The following is a 20,620-nucleotide window of genomic DNA, read 5'->3' as shown; positions in this document are numbered from 1 at the left end:
TGAACATTTTGGTTTCTTTTTCTGTAAAGTTTAATATTTCGAGATAAGGGCCATAACCCGTGAAAAATGTAGTCTTTTGCTACAAATATATTAGATGATACGTACTAAAATAAATGTTCTTGTAAAAATCACATTTTCCAATGAGTTCTTTGTGGGTAATATTCACGGCTTTCCCATCCTCTAGTGGTCACTGTATGGTATTGCAACTTAAGTCAACAGTAACTTCCCCAAATCCAAGTGGCGAAAACATAACTTTTTTACAAAACCAGAAATGCTGAGAAAATCAATATTAGCTGTAGTGTCGTATTAAACAAATATAATAGCCGAAACCAAATCTCAACTTGCTGCATAAACTAGCATTAGCATTGTAGCACAGCTAGTTGCTACAGGAAGTTATAAAAGTAACCGTTTAAAAATCCTTAGAACCGTGGTTTTAAAAGTAAAGCAATGACAGGTGGAGTTGTGTATGGCTCCTTTATTTATTTTTGAAATACATTTAGAACCAGCCCTTTCTTCAATGTCTTAACAATTTACATTTGAGTGCATCACTACTAAAGTAAATTTAACTTTCAATTATTCATCTACTGCTTTATAATTTCAGTTCCCAACCAGTTCTGCATATTTAGTCCATCACATCCAAAACACTCCCCCCCCCCCCCCACATCAGAGTTGGCACATAGCCTTTTTTCTCCTGTTTTTTAATCAACAAGTGTGGTTATGCTGAACATCTTGCTTTTGACAGCAAGACACAGATGCGGCGCTCGTCAGCGGTGTAATGAGAAGCGCGTTGTTCCTTTGCAGCGGCATATTGCTGAGATATGGATGGAGAATTATCTAATCAAGACTTTGTGGAAGAGGCGTCACTTAGTCACTGCTGACCTGCTCGCCATCGGTTGGGCTTTCTACTGTTCCAGCTGATCATGGAGGCTTGTTTTGTTACTTATAATGTGGAAATTTACACAAAATTTACAGTTTCTGTCCAGCTCTTCATTAATATTCCTGTACTGTGTAGAAGGAGCTAAGGCTGTGATCAAACGGTCCTGATAACAATACAAAACACAATATTGCAATCTGTAAATCCAGCGGATAGTTTTTGTATTCATTATATGGAAAGTGTCATTTCCTTTTTTTTTATACTAAAAAATCGAGACTGATTATTTTTTTGCCCTTTTATTTAGTAGTAAAAAGCGAAATAATGCCATTCATTGTTATTTATTGAAAAAAATTTTGGCAGAGCATCCGCACATCACACACAGCCTCAGTCTAAATTTATGTTTCTCTTCTTCTGTGTTTTTATGTTAGCCCACAGTGAGGCAATGTAACTTTCTCTTTGTTTTAATGAGACCTATCAGTCGTTGACATTTTCACGTTTCTCCTTGTTAGCTCACGCATAAGACTGGGTGACATGGAACAAAACTTCTATTTTGATTTTTTAGGCTTAAATCTGATTTACAAAATATATTTTATTTTCCTTTCTTTTTACAGAAAATCAGTAGAGGCAAAACTGCACGTCTTAAATGTCCCACAGGTACTTATTGTTAGGTAATTTTATCTCCCATCCAGGATTACCTTAGGGAAAGTTCAACACGCAGGGGTTATAATAACCAGCTGATCAAAAACCAATACCAATAATCAACCAACAAATGAATTTAGACTTTGCAAAGTGGAGAATGAAATACACACCACACAAGAGGTCCGACACTTCACTCTCGTCCGACAACATCCTCCAAGAGTATTTATTAAGCAGACACACAAAATGATAAACGCACACACATTTACACACATACATTCGAGGTTCTCCCAGACTCTCAGGCAGGAAGGCACTCCATGTGCAATTTCTAAAACAATAGCGCTGTCTGGACTTCTCAAGGGAGTTCTACTGATAAGGGGGACCAGCACCAGCACCAGATCTGCTACCGAGGGCAAGGTCAATCCTCCCTGTTAGAGCTTACAAAAGCCTGTCTGTTCCCAGAGAAATAGAAATAGATGAACCTTCGTTTAAAACCTCCAGATATTAAACCATTAAAGACAGTATTAACAGTAATATCAGTTTTTATCGAACACTTATGTATATGTATATGGTCATGAGGAAGAGGCTCACAGGAACATGGCCGTTCCTCCAAAATGAATAAAACCATGACGTTAAAAGCAAAGTTACCAGGAGAACATTAATCTGGAGATTTTTATTAACCTAGAAAACAACTTTAAGTTTTATCGGCACACAGTCAACCAATCCGTAAGAATACTTGTGATCACCGCTTGAGCCTCATTTATAAAACAATACCGCCAAAGAGCTGCAAAACTGAGGCGGCGTCAGGGAGCCTTAGGTAGTTTATAAGTATTCACAAAAGCAAAACACACTGCCTGTGTTTACTTTCATTTTCAATATAATTTCCAGCCAGAGCTCAGCAGTAACTCCCCCACGTGATCACTACACCACCCAGCGTTGCGCCAAGGCGTAATCTTCATTTTCAACTGAAGAAACTGGACGATTGTGTCTTTATGACTTTAGTTAGCCAGCTAAAGATTCAAAAGGTTACTTGATAAGTTGTTACATGTTGACTTAACACTGTCAAAGTTCTGTTCTTAAAATCTAAAAATATACTGGTCAAATCTTGGGACTGACAAGGACTGAAATAGCAGCCCACGCAGAAAAAAGTAACTAAAACAAACTTTGGTCAGCCTGAATAAATACTATTCTAGACTCCTTTAGACAGTTATGAAAATTATCTCAATGGCGGTAAAGTAAGAGGTGCAGTCAGAATTGCCTCTACAGAATTCACAGAGAGCAGGAGTTGTTATGAAATCTGTCTTATTCAAAAACTCGGTAGAAAAAATAAAGATGACAGGTTGACTTTTGGATGAGGAGGTTTAGTTAAAGGGCAGGGATAGTGGGATTAACTTTTTCATGGTAAAGCAAAGTAAGTCCAGAGTGGTACAGTAAACACATGATTTAGTGGACTATTTCAAGCATAAATTTACATTCAGCCTACTCAGTCTAAACTCCTAAGGGAGATGTGAACCACCAGAGGGAGCAACAAGCTCTGATTCCTCCAGGGATAATAAACCTTCTCATGCAGAATATCAAAAATATGCGGTAAAGAAATCAATTTTATTACAGGTTTGACAAATACTTGAAAAGCAGATAAAAAAAAAACTCCAATTCTGATCCTCTCTAGTTTAATCTAGTCTCTGTGAGAGGCTTGTTTCTCTGCTAAATGAAAGCAAAACGAGTTTCCAGACATTCTAATTGTGTATTTTAGCCTCCCTGCTCGGCTCTGCTCTGCTCTGTCTGGATCTATGTGTGAGCAGTGGGGGAGCGCGGGGACACCAGACGGCATTCTTTGATTATGTGTGGGAAAACGCTTTCCTCGCCATTGACAATCTGTTGATACCTTGCAAAATCGGAGATGAAAGGAAGTGCTGCTTAGACTGTGGCAAGAAGAAGGAAAAAGAGCCCTGCTTGCCTTCTCACCGGGAGGTAAAAGCACTCTCGCAAACATTGAATTGTACATCTGAAGTGTTATCAATTCCACCTGAAACGAAGGGCCCCGGTGGCGGAGCCGAATCCCGACGCTTTTGATCACACCAGCAGCGCCTGTAAACAAGTATTTCCCCCACTTTCTTCTCTCTTCCCTGCCTTTTGGTTTCTCTGCTTGCTCTTTTCTCCGCCTCAGCTGCTCCCCGCCCCACCGCGAGGCGTCTGGAGGGGGAGGTTCCTTTGATTATCTCTGCTGTCGATTAATTGCTTTTCTTAACCTCTGCACAGACGTGCTCCTACACCGCCCCGGAGCCTGCCGCATGCGCCCACATGGATCTCTGCCAGGAGCAAAAACAAACCTCACCGTGCATCCACCTCCTCACCTTCTCCCAATTACTGACCTTCATCCTTTCATTCCACCAAGGATGCTATCATCGACATTATCAGTGTATTTACTCGGTTTGTTTAGCTCGGCGCTCTGCAGCAGTCATGGTTAGACTTTAAAGTGTGGAAAGGGTGTGTTCATTTTTTTTTGTAGCTTTACAGCAAATAAAACGTCTTTTAAAAGGAGCATTTTCTTCTTTATTTGTGTTAATTGTGTGATTAAATAGATGTTATCTTCGACATGTGCTGGTCAAGCAGCTTCCATCTGACTTTGCCTTGGAGACGTCTCGTCTCTCAGATGGTCCCAGCCTCCAAATGCTGTCATCAAACAATGAACTACCTCCTTCAGACCTGGGATTGTTTCTCTTTTTCCTCTTTTTGACATCTTGAAAGCACATCCAATGTCTTGATGATTGATGTGCTACATCTCGTATGCAGACCATGCTGCAGTGCTTTTATAGTTGGGAGAACATTGGACAACAAAGTTCTTAAATGCTCTCAGGATGATTCGGTGGTTGGTTTCCACAAGTTGGTACAGGAATCTGTCAGAATGATAACCCTAATAAGTACTGTATTGACCCGAATTTAGGACGACTCGTTTATAAGTCGACCCCTCTTTCCAAGACTAATCTTCAGGAAAAGACAAGAAAATCACTTTTCTACTATTTTTTATAGAAGATTGTTAAATATAAGATTTTATAGAAGATTCGAGAACAAAGACTGAGCAAAAATACTATTTTTATGGAATCTCTCAGAACTTTGCTGACATGTGAAATCAAAAGTCAGATATTTCCTCATCAGGTTTACACAGTGATAGCTTGCTCTAGTTTTACTGTGTGTCTCCTTCTTTTTTTTGTTTGTTTTTCTCTTTCTGCAGGTCTAGAAGCAGACTCTTGTTCATCATTGATTGTTTATTGTTGTGGAAGTTTTAAGTATCAGGCGTGACATTAATGCAGACGCTTTGATGCTCCACCTGAGAGTAAATCTGTAAGGCTTGTCACCAGCATTCAGACATTTATTCTGTTTGCTTCACAGCCAGACAGGACACGGTAAAAAAAAAACGGTAAAAAAAAGTATACATATATATATATATATATATATATATATATATATATATATATATATATATATATATATATCACAGTATAACAAGGATTTCACACCGATAACGATAAGTGAACGATAGCTTCGTGTATGTGCAGAAACAAAAGTTGTCCACTGAATGGGGCTGTCACATGTATCATGTTGAGTCACGTGACGTGACTCAAGGTGGTTCAGCTTCTTAAAAGGACATGAACATTGCCAACCTACACACATACATTTTTATTTTTTTTTATTGAATTTATTGACATGATATCGGTGTGCTGGAACGAGCGCGTCCTTATATACAGGATGAGGTAGAGGAGATGCAAGTCTACAACGTGACAACGAGAGCTTGCAAATAAAACGGTTGAGTCATGAATGCAGGCTGGAAATAACGCTGCTGAGAAATGAACATTCTGCTGTGTTTTTTGTGACAGAGACAGCATTAGGTCAGGAGGTAGAGCGGGTTGTCCAGTAATCGGAATGTTGCAGGTTCGATCCCGGATTGTCCTTGGGCAAGACACTTCAAGCTGCTTTCCGGAGTTTTGCCCTTTCAGAAATGATGTATGATTTTTCAGAAATCCATAAAAGTCATTGTCTCATCATGTACTGTGATAAAATGTAAGTTATTACGTCTTTGTTTGTTTGTTTTTGCTAAGCATGTCCTCTGCCCCGCAGAGCTTCGTGTAATAGGAAACTGAGCGCCGACCAGAACTAACCAATAGCGTTAGACTACCGCTTAGATACCTCAAATTTAAGGAATACCCTGGCTGATGCAGAGTTGATGAACTTTTCATGGACAAGTAAGTCTCTAAAATATAAATATATGAGAACACAGCATGACATGAGAGTAATACTCATAAAACAACGTGTTTTACCCCTGTTTGTCGGCTACAGAAGCACATTTATGAACAGAAACGTGAAGTCGCTATCTTAAAAAAACAGAGCAACAGATTTTTTGTGTGATATGCTTGTCAGCCAGTAGATGGTGCCATCGGATAAGAGAAATGCTCCAGAATGAAGCTTTAACCTGCCTTGCCTGCTGGTGGTGGTCGGAGGGACTGCAGTATGGTAGCGCCAGTGCTCGGCAGCCTCGCCTCTATCAGTGCGCCCCAGGGCAATGAGTGAATGAATGATTGCGTCGTGAAGCACCTTGGGAGGTTGTAGAACCATAAGAAGGCGCTATACAAATACAGGCCATTTACCATTTGTGTGTGTGTGTGACCCAAATAGTAGCTGCATTTGCCAGAAACATTTATAATAATTCATCCATTCATCATCTGCAAAAAGCAGAGACCTGATCCTTAGGCCACCAAAACAGGTCCCTTCAACACTTTGGCTGCACCTAGAAAACCTGTCCATAAAAGTTATCAACAAAATTGGTGATAAAGGCCAGCCTTGGCGGAGTTCAACTCTCACTGGGAACGAGCCCGACTTACTGCCAGTGATGCAGACTGTGCTCTGACACCTTTCATATAGGGACCTAACAGCCCATATTAAAGGGCCTGGTACCCCATACTCCCAGAGCATTCCCCAGAGGGCCCCCAAGGGACGCGGTCGAACACCTTCTCCAAATCCACAAAACACTTGTCTATTGGTTGGGCGAACTCCGACACACTCTCCAAGATCCCCCTAAGGGTATAGAGCTGGTCCAGTGTTTTACAGCCAGGACAAAAACCACATTGTTACTCTTGAATCCAAGGTTCGACAGTCCGCCGAACCCTCCTCTTCAGAACCCCTGAATCGACCTTACCAGGGAGGCTCAGAAGTGTGATCCCCCTGTAGTTGGAACACACTCTGCGGTCCCCCTTTTTAAATAGGGGAACCACCACCCCGATCTGCCAGTCCAGTGGGACTGCCCCCTATGTCCACGCAATACTCCAAAGCTGTGTTAACCAACACAGCCCAACAATGTCCAGAGCCTTAAGGAACAACTGGCGGATCTCATCCACCCCCGGGGCCTTGCCACTGAGGAGTTTTTTGACCACATCAATGACCTCATCCCCAGAGATTGGAGAGTCTAACTCAAAGTCCCCAGACTCTGCTTCCTCACTGGAAGACGTGCTGGTGGGATTCAGGAGGTCTTCGAAGTATTCTGTCCACAATGTCCAGAGTAGACGTCAACAGCACACCATCACCACTGTAAACAGTGTTGGTAGGGGACTGCTTTCACCTCCTGAGACGCCAGATGGTTGACCAGAATCTCCTCAAAGCCATGGTCTCACCGAACTCCTCCCACGCCCGTGTTTTTGCCTCCGCGATCACCTGAGCCGCATTCCGCTTGGACTGCCGGTACCCATCAGCTTCCTCGAGTCCCACAGGCCAAAAAGACACGATAGGACTCCTTCTTCAGCTTGACAGCATCCCTAACCACCAGTGTCCACTAGCGGTTTCTGAGGTTGTCACCACAATAGGCACCGACAACCCTGCGGCCGCAGTTCCGGTCAGCCGCCTCAACAATAGAAGCACGGAATGTCCCATTCGGACTCAATGTCCCTCGCTTCCCTCGGGACATGTTTAAAGTTCTGTCGGGGGTGGGAATTGAAGTTCCTTCTGACTGGCTTCCTTCCCCACCATCGAAGCCAACTCACCACCAGGTAGTGGTCAGTTGACGGCTCCGCCCCTCTCTTCACTCAAGTGTCCAAGACATGCATATATAATGACTGTAAAAATATAAGCTGACCTTTTGCAGGTTACTTTTAGAACGAAAGCCCCGTGATAAACGAGGGACCACTGTATACCTCACAGTTTTGTAATTTTTTGACAGTTTGATTGAGAGAGGAAGTAGCTGCAGAGTTTTATGTAAATTATATAAACGGTATGTAGATGTTGTATCATTGAAAAAGTAAAAATGGATACCAATCATTTTGACATTACATTTTAATGCAAATGTTGGGGATGATATCCCTAATATGATAAATAAATAAGAAAAGGTTAAATGACCTGTATTTCTATAGTGCCTTCCAGGGTTCCACAGCACCCTAACACGTGCAGTCTTTTGCTTACACACACACACATTCACGTGCTGGTGGTGATAAGCTGCAACGTAGCCTCAGCTGCCCTGGGGCGCATTGACAGGAGGGAGGTTTCACCACAACACTGGCGCCACCAGCAGGCAAGCAGGGTGAAGTGTCGCCCAAGGCCACGACTGCAACAGACTGAGCGGGACTCGAACCTGCAACCCTCCAGCTATGGGGTGGACACCTGACTTGCCTATTATATATAAAAACTTTTGTTTAAAGTTCAATAAATCAGTCCAACGTAAACTGAAAACAGGAAGATGCTCATAAAACAGAATAAATAGCATTTTATTTATTTTTACCATTGCAAAGACATAGGCTGGTTTCAAGAGATTCCATAGTGTTCAACATTCATAATGCTAAAACCTTTAGATTTTTTGGTCATACCTTTTAATGAGTTGTCAGAAACAGGTTGGGGGGGTGTAGAACCACTCCCTCTACTCCACCTGCTGCTGTGAGACGTCAGTCACTTGGACAATCGTAAAATGCAGTATTTTTTTTTCCATAAAAATGACTAATTTAATGTCTTGTATGTTTTTCCGCAGTAACAATTAGCACAGTTTGTCAAGGCTTGTTCAAAAGGAGTAACACCTTATTTATTTATTTATTTTTTGCCAAAACAGTTTTAAAACAAACATTCACAATAACCTACAAGAGTTATTGTGTCTACGGGAGAAATAACCTCCTGAAAGCCCACTAGTGAGGCTAATAACCCAGCTAATCAACACTGCACACTTGTAAAGTGCAAGTGCACCATGGAGCACAGCAAAATCCAGCTACTGCATCTTGACGTCCACTTGGGCAGCCAATAAACACGAGAAACTGCCCTCACAAAGCAAAAGACTTTCAATCAGAACACCGTCACCAGAGATGCACCGAAAATATTAGCTGGTCATTGGAATTGGCTACATTGGCCAATTCTTTTGATTGCCAATGGTCATGCTGCATCAAAAACATATATATATATATATATATATACTAGTTTTCTTGGGTTGTGAACTCACGGTTGCTTAGCTTTAGGCACAGCTTTCATCTGCACTTTTGTGAGGTTTATGTTACAGAGAGCAGCTCAACAGTGAAATATGTTGTTTTCTGTGCAACAAAGTTGAAATGATCCATGCAATGAAATATAATGTGATATATTTTAAAACTTCCTGCTGGTTATGTGGTGATTACATTAAAATATCTTAAAATACCTTAAATATAAGTAAAAAAAATCTCCGTAGTTGATGACTAAAGGATTTAAACGAATATCAAAAAAAGGCTTAGTATCTGATGCTGGTTTTAAATAAGCTCAACGTTCTCCAAATGTGATGTCCATAAAATCTGCATATTTTTAACAATTTGATAAGGAATGTCTGATAGTAGTGGCCAATATTAGCATTAAAATGTGATTCTGGCAAATTTCGCTATCGTTTTTCAGACTTTAACACAACTTTTACATATCATGCACACGTTTAGTTTATGAGATATTTTTGTTTGTTTGGAACAAGTGACCTAACTTCAATTAAAGTGTCATATTTACACAAATAATGTTTAAAGTACGTATGATAGGAGACATGCAATGTAAGTTAGTTAAAGGGAGGCGGGGCCCCACATAATGTATTGATGTAGGTCTATTTCAGGAGAAGAGTTATACAATCATATATTGGTACAAACATCCCATATCTATCTATATCTATATCTATACATATATATATATATATATATATATATATATATATATATATATATATATATATATATATATATATATATATATATATACATACATACATACATACATACATACATACATACATATATTATTATTATCTATTTAGTTTTTAATCTAATGTTGGCAGAATAAACGTCTTATACAGCTAGAGTTTTTACTCTGCCTTTTTGTCTTGGTCTCCCTCCAGTTTCTCCCAGTTTCATAGTTTAATCTATTTTCTTTTATTGTATAAACTCCTCTTCTCACTCCTGTCTGACATGGCTGTTTATGACATTACAGTGAGTGGCTTTAGGGATTTTTATTTTCCGAGTGCAGCCTAATTGCTTCAGGTGTTTGATACAGAGAGCACTGTGGGGGCCCTGGTCTAAGAGGAGGCGAGAGACCCCCCCCCCCCCCCCACACACACACACACATACGCGTGCAAAATCTAAAGCACGAAGAGACACATAATGTACACCACTCATTCACTCACTAACAGGCTGGACTCCCAGGGCTCTATGGTACAGCGCAGCGTTAGATTTTTTTCCCCATCAGCAGAATGCAGGGATGAGCTGAGCTAATTGAGCTGGGAGGCCAGGCTGGGGGGATAGCCGGCTGTGGTAAGGGAGGGGGACACAGCCTCGTCACTTCCTTCTTTATCCATCCGCTGCTGTGTCTTGGGTCCCATATCTCCAGACCACTCTGCAGCCCAATAACAATGACTAATGCACAGGTCGGTGGTTCCAGAAGTAGATTCATGTGATTTATTATGGGATTTACTTGCACCACAGTACAAATACAGGCAGAAAAAATCTGGTGAATCTCTGCCTTTTCATATTCCAAACAGCAGCAGACTGGCTGACAACAAAAGCATTTCAACTGCTCCATTTGAGGAAAAATTAAAACATTACATGCTATCCGATGGGCCCAGCGAGGCCCATCGTAAAAGCCACAGCAGGCTGCTGAGACAGATACTCAGAGATGTTTCCATCCTTTAGCCGCACTTGGGGACTGATTATGGTCAGGCAAACTGCCCTTACCTGGAAAGTCACTTTCACTTTCTCGTCCACCATTTGTTAGTAGGGCTAATGTCTCATTAAGCCTCGCAGAGGGGAAATGATGCGCTCTTTGGGTGAAGGTTAGGCTCCCAGCTTATCACGAGACCAAGAAAAAAAAAGAGAGACTGATTATCATCTTTCACAGAAAAGTCCTATTTGTGTTACTGCCTGAGCTGCTTCATTACCCATAATCTATTAGCCCTCCCTCAAATAAAATTTAAAAAATTTAGGCATAAAGATGAATGCCTGATCACTTTTGCATGGCTCTCTGTGGAGAGGAGTGGACAGAAAGTAGATGTGGTGGGGGGAAAATTTTACATTATCAAGGAGATAATTACAAAGCAATCATAAGCTGTTTCCTGTAAAGTGGTAAACAAGCCAAGGGCTTCTGCTCTTTTCCCAAGAATAATTAAAAGTCGTTTTGCATTCTCTGCATCAGTGTCCTTTCCTCCACTCAGTGGCCACCTCTTGGCATAATAAAACTGCCTGGATCTTACAGTCTGGGAGGGGTCCTTCACTCAAGAGTGATTTGGCATTTTAGGGACCTTTTCCTAGCTTGTATTTTCTCATAAATCTGTGATAGAGAATTAAATTGAGAATTCTTAGTTTGACTATCTCTGCCTTTTCCTTTTGATATTCTCTCCTCTTTTCTTACAGGGTATTTCTGAAACAGCTGCAAACTGCTGTGTCACACAGCAGAAACATTTTCAGATATAGACTGAGTCCTCTTAGGCTTTACCTCCAATACCTCAACCTCAGTGAAAAATTCACCCAATGACTGGGCTGAAGTTTGTTGAATAATAAGAAGGTTTGAATTTTGTGTTGTAAACAGTAAGATGAAATACAATTTAATAAGAGTGGATATTGGCTAGAATCTCGTGGATTGATATATATCACAATACAGGGGAGACGATACGATAAATATTACAATACAGTGGAGACGATACGATATGTATCACAATACAGGGGAGATGATAAGATATGTATCACAGTACAGGGGAGACGATGCAATAAATATCACAATACAGGAAGAGACGATACGATATGTATCACAATACAGGGGAGGCGATACGATAAATATCTCTATACCGTGGAGACGAGACGATATGTATCACAATACAGGGGAGGCGATACAATAAATATCTCTATACCGTGGAGACGATATGATATGTATCACAATACAGGGGAGGCGATACGATAAATTTCTCTATACCGTGGAGACGAGACGATATGTATCACAATACAGGGAAGGCGATACGATGAATATCTCTATATCGTGGAGACGATACGATATGTATCACAATACAGGGAAGGCGATACGATAAATATCTCTATATCATGGAGACGATACGATATGTATCACAATACAGGGGAGATGATACGATACTTTGTGATACTAAACGCCAGATGATATTTGCAATTTTTAAGACTGAATTTAGGTGGAAAACCAGGTCATTCATTTCCAAGACACATTTTCACGAGACCTCGTTGTTCCATCAGAATGAAGGTGGTAAAAACTGCTGCCACCTAGCGGTTCAAGTCTGAATTGCACCACACAAAAGAAAATTCTCAAAAAAAAAGAGACTCATTGCTTTTAGGTATCAATTCAGTGTCATAACACGAAATATTGTGATATTTCAGAGTGTCAGTATTTTCTTACACCCTTACAAAAAAGGAATATATGTTAATTCAGTGTTTAGCTAGCAAGGCTGCACAAAACAAAAAACAAAAAATCACAGGATCAAAAAATTATCTAATATCACAATAATTGCAACTGACGAAAAAAAGAATAGGAAGCTCTTTTTAAAATGTTTGTTTAGATTATTCCTATAAAAACGTTTTGTTGTTTGTTGTCAACTATTTGCTTTGACCAGTTTGTGCTTGAAAACCTAAATTTACCAAAATATTGTTTTTAATCGTAAGGAAACATCTGATAATTTCAATAGAATATATTAAAACTTGTGAGTTTGATAACAATGTTTAATAAGTGTTGGTCATAATTTGTGTAGATTCCTAACATTCAATCTTAATTACCTGAAGATGTATTTATGGTAAATGATAAATGACCCTGTTGAGGCGAGCGGTGCTTTACTTTGTACTTGCGTGATGGAGAGAGACGTAGAGGCTTGAATGATCCTTTCCGGACACTGTTTTATTATATAGCAGAGTCATAACAGGATACAACTGATGGCTTCTCCATCTGTGACCATTGAGCTGAGCTCTCTCGTGTTCAGATGCAGCCGTTAAGTGAAACAGTAATGTAGAGAAGAAGAAAAAAAAACGTACACCGGGCTACCGTAATACAATGAGTAAGGGCGCACTTCAACATTTACACTTAACAGACCCACACTTGAATAGCGCCTTTCAGAGTCAGAGGACTCTAAAGTGCTTTACATTTATCTTTTGTTGCATCCAAATAATTCCATTAATATAAAAAATAACAGTTTCGCTTCAAAAAGTGGTTTTCCTAAAAAGATTTTAACACAAAACAACCCACTCCCCTCAAAAAGAAATATTTAAGTAAAGCGCTAAACCATACAGACTTTTTTCTGTTTAAGTCGCAGCAGAGATTTAGAGAATTTATATTTTGATGCCTGTTTTACTGAGTTTTGTTCTCCTCTAATGCTTGAAGACTTAATTTTAAAATAAACCTCTTTTATCAATCATAAACATTTATAGAGTGTGTGATGACATGTTCATCTTTTGAAAATAAAATTTTTAAATATGAAGTAACCTTATGATATCTTCAAATCTCACTTTAAAGTACCAGAGAACATTACTGATACTGATTTATTTTATATATCGTAATATATATTGATATCGTCCGATATGAAATTAATATCGCGATAGGATGTTTTTCCATATCACCCAGCCCTAGTAGAATGCAAGAGTTATGAACTCTCGTCTTTATTAAGTGTTGCCAGCCTCATTATTACCTGGGATGCCTGCAGGTTGTGTCACATCAACATGTTGACATGCAGTCGTTATTCCACCTCTAACAACTCCGAAATCAATCAATTATCCATGGAAACGATCGACATAACTCCACTGCCACTCATTTAAACGAGTCAGTTAATCTGCATGGATTGTGTTTGTTTCATATTCCATGTTTTATGCGTGTGTGTGTAGTAAAGTTTTGGATCTACCTGAGTGACAGCTCATTCCTTGATTTGCTGTGTATTCACCGTTTAGACTAAAGTAGATTTTTATTTAGGTTTCCATCATGTGTTTAGATGCATGTGTTGAGATTCCCAGATTGATCTGTTTGTGCTGGTCTTGTTTTAGTCCCTCAGTGTTAACATGTGTCAGCTGCAATGCTTTTCTAAATGAAGGAACTCATAATTTCAAACCCCACCTTGCATAAATAAGGACGCTTCAGTCTAAGGCAGGGCTGGGACGCTGCGTCCTCCATACCTGATGTTCAGTTCATCACGTGGAGCAGAGAGATGGTCACCTTACCCCGGGCCTCGCTGTGACAGCCAGCAACTCACTCTGGAGCACCATCGGAAATCAATAATCCCTCACTCCTTAATTGTTAAAAAAAATATTATCCCTGTGTACAGCATCTCATCATCAGTCAGGACAGCCTGACTTTCATTTACTTTTGTCTTTTCCTCTAAAAGTTTTTCCTCTCTGAGAGGCTCTGGCTTGCTCATTGCTGGATTACATAACAGGCTGGATTGGATTCTGAGGGACCCGCTAAATTTGCATGCAGAAGCTCTCGTTTACTGCAAACTGCTTAAAGCATTTGAGTGTCTTATCTCAGCGAATGTTTGCATCAGTTTTAACACTCCCACTTTTGTCTTGAACCAGCAGGAGACACGTGTTCCAGTACTTCACCGTGTTTAGTTTGGGATCACAGCAAATCACTTCTGTAGACACCGGTACCTTGTCTACATGCCTGAAGTAGAGTTTTGTGGAACTGATGTGAACAGTTTTAGACAGTGGCGGATTTAGCAATTTGGGGGCCCAAGGCGAACACAGACATGGGGCCCCTTACACTAAATTTTCAACAATCTTACCTTTAACTGGATTTGCGAAACTCTCCCCTCTTCTGACATGAGTTATTTTCCCTTTTCCTGTATTTCCCTCCTTTTGAGCGCTTTCAATATTTGCTCTGCTTTCTTTTTCCTGTCAGTGCTCCTGTACTTTAGCCTTAGTTATTTTTTTTTCTATTTTCCATTTTGGTCTATATTTTCCTCCCTTGAAACATTTTCCATTGTCTTTCCTTTCTGCTTCCTTTTGATGTTTACATCGAGAAACGACGTCACTTTCAGAAGTGAAAATAAAAGCTTTAATGACGCAAGCTGCTTCTTTCTCTTATTGGAGCCACTAGGATAACTCCATTTCATGCTTAATGTTTTGACTATCGCTTTGAGTTTGTAACGAACGCTGCCACCTCTCTTCTTCTTCTTATTTGTGGTCTTATGGCACTTGGCAAACAACCATTTGGTGCATTACCGCCACCAACTGGATTGGAGTGGAATGACTTCAATCACTTCCTGTTTGTGCATCGCCGTCCTAATAACCCTCTTATGACCATAATTATAACAGGGCCGCCTGGTATTTTTTTAATCTTATGGCTGTAAAATTGTAATACAAAGTGCAAAGTGTGTGTAACTCTTCTCCTTTTTTCAGATCAACCTCAGCTTTCAGTGTATGGTTTGTATTTAGAATTTTTTCTATTAAACCCTTTAAAAAATCAGCTTAAAAGTGAAAAAAGCAAAAAACGGATTTGAATTTTTTTTTTACATTTATTACTGAACAGGAACTTCAAAATGACTGGGCGAACAATTTGGAATGAACAATTTAAACCTTGATCTGTAATGCATCTATTCTTAAAAAAGTGTGAACCTTGGTATCTTTTTGCAGTTTTTAGAACCATTTTTTTTGTAAACTTTCAGACGTTTTTATTTGATGTGGTAGGCCTTGAAGCAGTTTCTCTCCAGCTGCAGGCAGAGTCCTACACACCTCACACTGCATGGTGTGCTTCTCTTTCACTGCTATACCAAAAACTTTTGTTTTAGCAAATGTAACTATTTATTGTAAAAAGATAAATAATGCTGGAATGAAGCTGAATCTTACAATTAGCAAATAGTTGAGGGTTGTTCAAATAAAAAAAATAAAATATAAAGACTGAACAAACATTCATGGTTCACTGGAGATCTGTCCTTCTTCGTGGTCACTGTCTTCAGATATAAGCCTTCTGGGACACCTAATAGATTGTGTTGATTTTCTTTAAGGCATTTCCATAATTTCATGCTGGTTTTTATGCTAATTTGCTTCCCCGTTCCGTTATTCACTTTCACTGCAGCGCTGCGCTCTGTTTCAATCAGGCTGTACAGCAGGATTGACCCTCGTAGTGATATTTTCCATAACTCTGATTGCTTCATGCTATAGATCGTTGGAAAGTTGCTTTCATGTACTTTTAGGAACCGTTGGAATTATTTGAATCTGATCAGCCATTCAAAAGTTATAAAACGGAGCATTTTGGATGACAAACAGCACGTCTCTGAATCTGTGTTGTGATTCGTTGCGCTCAAGACAGGGAATCCCGGTGGCTACCGTAATGTATTGTATATGCATGAAATGCCCCATTTTTAATCTTTTCAGCACTTTTGGAATTTTAATGATATCTTGAACGGTTCAGGAATTATGGTAATGAGAAGCATGTCCAATTCCGTCTGTGGCGACAGGTTGGTAATAAGAATATTGTGGCATTAACAGAAGGGTGCCGGCGGTCAGGGCTAGGAGGCCCCTCAACACAAGGGGGCCCCAGGGGGCCGCCTACCTATGCCTAATGGTAAAACCGCCTTTGGTTTTAGACAGCAAAGCTGCTTTTGCATATCTGGGTCCGGGTCACAGGAGCAGCAACCCAAGTAATGAAGCCCAAACCAGCCTTTACACCAAAGTGTAAATGGGCTATGCGTGGAAGAGCAGCGGGTCTACTCCAAGTTTCTCCCGTATGTCCTACCTCCTAACCATATCTTGAAGGCTTAACCCTTCAGTGTACAACCATTTCAGCCGCTTGTATTTCAGATCTTTGTCACAAGTAGGGATATCACGTCATTTATTTCACTTCTCAACACATCGTGCTCAACCAAAAGAGACAACCAAGACCAAACAGACATCATCGGACTGGAGTAATCAATCCCTGCACAATAGATTAATACAGCAACATACTAAAGGACCAAAAGGTGGTCCGTGGGCCCCTAAGCCTAACCCTAACACAATAATAGACCAAAAACGGCAAACATTTCTAGAGAGAAAGTTATGCATGTCTCAAAATGTTTGAACATCACTGGCTTGAGTAAAACCTGCATTCTAAGATGCCGTGGATCTAAATAAAGCAGGAATTTGCATGATAAGATATTTTGTTAACTCCACAGTGGAACTTTAGTGTCTTTGGTAAATTTATCAGTAGCAAACTTTCCAAAATCCTACAGATGTAACAGAGGTTAAAGAAGCTCGAAGCTAATTGTTAGCTTGTTTTCAGTTCTCCAGTTAACTGTGAAACCTGAAGAGTACCACAGCTCCCAAACTGTGATTAGGCCCTCTACGGCTAATTAACTGCTCAGGCCACATGTGGCCATTTGCATGGTTTTAATGGAGGGACGCTACTGCAGCTGTCCTTTGTCTGCCATTCATCCTACTGCTGCCCTTTATCCCACAAATTTGTACCATAAAAATGTATAAATAGCCAAAGCTGGCAGAGCTTTTATCACTTTCATTAAAGTGTCGGGGAATATTGTTTCATTTTCGTTCAAGCAGCACCGAAGGCGGCACTTTAATTACGAGACAGAGCAGGAAGTGGTGGGCTTTGTCCGAGCGGAAGGAAATTCCCGGTGATTCCTGGTGAGAATTCCTCATTATGACTCGAGCAGGTTCTGTTCGGTTTGATTATTCCTGTCTCCTCTCCTTTTGCTCACCTGCAATTCACAGCAACAGGCTGCTTAATTATTGATACCCATCCTCTTGGGCATGAAAACTGAAAGGACAGAAGAACAACAAAGGAAACAGAATTTTCCTTCTTAAGGGGATACTATGCAACTTTCAGATTTTTAAAATCATTTTCTTGACCCGGTATGTGCTACAACAACACTTTATAGGGTTAATGAAATGTTACTTAAGACTCCCACAGTCCTCTGTGGCCAGAATATCAGACTTGCAACTTCAGAGTTGCTGGTTTGGTCCCTGTTGGTGGGGGGTAGCCGTGGAGTGGAGCTGACATGGTGATACTGTAGTCTGCTTCCAGCACGTTTCCTGCATTTTTTAGATCACAGACACAGCTGCTTTGTTTAATTTAGTGATGAACCACTCCTGCAGAGACAAAGGAAGGCTGGGGAGACATTTCAGCGATGACGGTGTTAAAAAGACAAAAACGCTGCGAGGAGATAAGCTTCGCTTTCAGTTTAACCACAGTGAATTACTAATGAACACTAGGGGGTGCTAAAAGCAAGCAAAACTGCTAAGTGTGCCTTTAGTTTGTCTAAAATGTTCACAGCAGTGGTTTGATCACTCACAGTGTTGAATCCTGGGCTGATTTCTTGTAATTTTGTTTAACTTGCATGCACCTACATGATTTAAAAAAAAAGCTACTTTGACTGCCTTCCCCACTCTCCTCCAGTCGGCTGTGTTTGTTAGGTTGGGAGAGTATCTGTGCACTCTGCCCTCTTGCGTGCACAGAAACAGTTTAATCTCTTTATTTTTCTCCTTCCTAAGTAGTGCTGCTAGATTATTTTGAAACTGCTAGATTTCATTTCTACTTCAGGCCATATTTCACATTGCAGTAATGAAGTTAGGTTGTGTACAAGTGCAGTGATTTAATACAGACGGCGTGCTGTTTATTTATTTTTGTTGTTGTGATGGGTTTTGAGTGTCTTCTCTCTTTTCTCTCCCTCTCTGGATGTCGAGTCCAGCCTGCTCCCTTTTTCTGTTTTTTATTGTCCAGCCCTTCCCGAGGGAAAGTGGATAGCACATGCGAACGGATCACTTCTGATTAGTGGGGGAGCTTTGAAAAGATGCCCATAGTGTTTTCTGTTATTTTTTTTTTTATCCCAGAAACAAACAGTGGTGTGGTCTCCCCGGGGAAGACTGGCATTTTTTCAGCACAGCACAACCCCTGAGAGAAGTCCCGTTATCATTTAGTGAAAAGTGTGTGTGCTTTTTAATTTTTTCTGTTACATCACAAGATGACGTTAGCGTGCTGATTCGACTTGCCTGCGAATATTCTTTTTTAATTTTCAATGAGCCTCAACAGCATAAACTCTCCTTCCTTCAATTCTCTCTTGAAATTTACATTTAAAGTGTTCGATAAGCCTGTTTGTCTGCCGTCTTTCATTCCCTTTTCTTCTTTTTTTGTGTTGATGCATAAAGGCAGAAAGAGATTTGAGTTTGTTTGGAGTAAATTTGAATCCTGTGGCATTTTGCGTGAGAAGATGCAGCAAGCTGGGGAGATATTGGAGGTGGGTAAATAGCGCTGGAGGGTGGGGAGCAGAAGAAGGCGACTGATTTGTCTCCTTTCTGTCGGGAGGATTTACGGTGCAAGTGTGTTGAGCTATCAATCAATTGTGGCTCACTCCAAGGACAAGTTTGTCTCTTTATGCAATTTGTAAGGCTGTCCAGTCAAATTGATTCCTTAACCAGGAGACGTCCAGATCTCAGAGATGGCTAACGCCCCCCGCACCCCCCAGCGCCACCATCCCTCCACCCTGAAAAGCACATCAACCCGAATGTTTGCTGTAAACCAGACACCGTCAGCAGTCTATGAAAAAAAATCCAACTGCAAAATGAAGTGGGTGACAGGAAGACGAGATTAAATGTGATCGCCATACTGACTGATTAAATGTGATTAAAAGCAACCTCTAAGGATTAATGTTGCAGAATCAGTCTCTGATGAATGATTTTGAAATTATGAAGCACTCAGTTTTTTGTGGGTTGCATCTCCAAGGGAAAATAAAAGCAACAAAGTAAAATTTGTGACAAAGACCACACCTATGCCCTCCCGAATGCACCCTATTTAACAAAAGTACCGTTTTCTATAAACTAACATGTTCAAGTCTCACCCCTTTCTTCTCCCCTTCCACCTCCATTCTCTTGTCTTACACTAATACCAAGCAGGGTCAATCCTTATAACTCCAGCTGAACTTATTTTTTACTGTCTGCTACTATACTTGTACAGCTAGCTTAATGCTGCATACTGAAGTTAGCTCCTGCGAAGGTGCCAGAACTCAGGACTTGTGAGTGTGAACACTTGAGAAGGGTAATGGGTATATTTGAACTGCTGCTTAATCACATGCCGTGATTTCATAAAAGTGCAAAAAAAAAAAAAAAAAAAAAGTTTTACCTTGTTGTTGATTATAGGCAGCTTGCGGTGTCAGATGTTCCATACCAGTCGTCTCTAAACCTGCTATCCGTTGTAAAATGGTAATGTTGTGATGGTCACTGAGAAATGGTTGGGTCTGAAAAAAACTGGTATAAATGGATTTAGCTTAGATACCCCACCTAACTAACCAAAGTTAGTTAGCCTGAGCTACTGCTAATGCTAGCTTGAACTACTGCTAATGCTAACCTGAGGTACTGCTAACATCCTTGTTGGCCAAGGGCAAAACAACAAAAAGGAATGCCAGAGCTCACATGTAACATTCCGGGATGAACTGGGAAAATCCAGACTTGAAGTAATACCAGATTGATCGATCGCTTGAGTCATTCGGTTACTGAACACAGCTATACACAGAGTTTCCTACTTCGGGCAGCATCATAGAGCCATTGGGGTTAACTGATCAATCAACTTGCAGATCATTTATATTCATTTCCTAGCTGAGTGGGAGAGGTTAACCAGTCTTTCCATGGTAGGGCTTTACTATGGCCTTTTTGAGAACGGAGCAGGGGACTCCCA

General features: G+C 40.4%; 1 protein-coding gene across 6 annotated transcripts in view; it reads left to right on the top strand.

Annotated features, from left to right (window-relative positions):
* The window catches only part of ppargc1a (peroxisome proliferator-activated receptor gamma, coactivator 1 alpha), a 533,637-nt gene that overhangs the window by 19,398 nt on the left and 493,619 nt on the right, over positions 1–20,620 (top strand). The gene's annotated exons all lie outside the window — the stretch shown is intronic.

This window comes from Nothobranchius furzeri, chromosome 2, assembly GCF_043380555.1.
Source record: "Nothobranchius furzeri strain GRZ-AD chromosome 2, NfurGRZ-RIMD1, whole genome shotgun sequence".
Lineage (NCBI taxonomy): Eukaryota > Metazoa > Chordata > Actinopteri > Cyprinodontiformes > Nothobranchiidae > Nothobranchius > Nothobranchius furzeri.
Note: the sequence above shows the minus strand (reverse complement) of the source record. Positions and strands in the feature narration are given on the sequence as shown.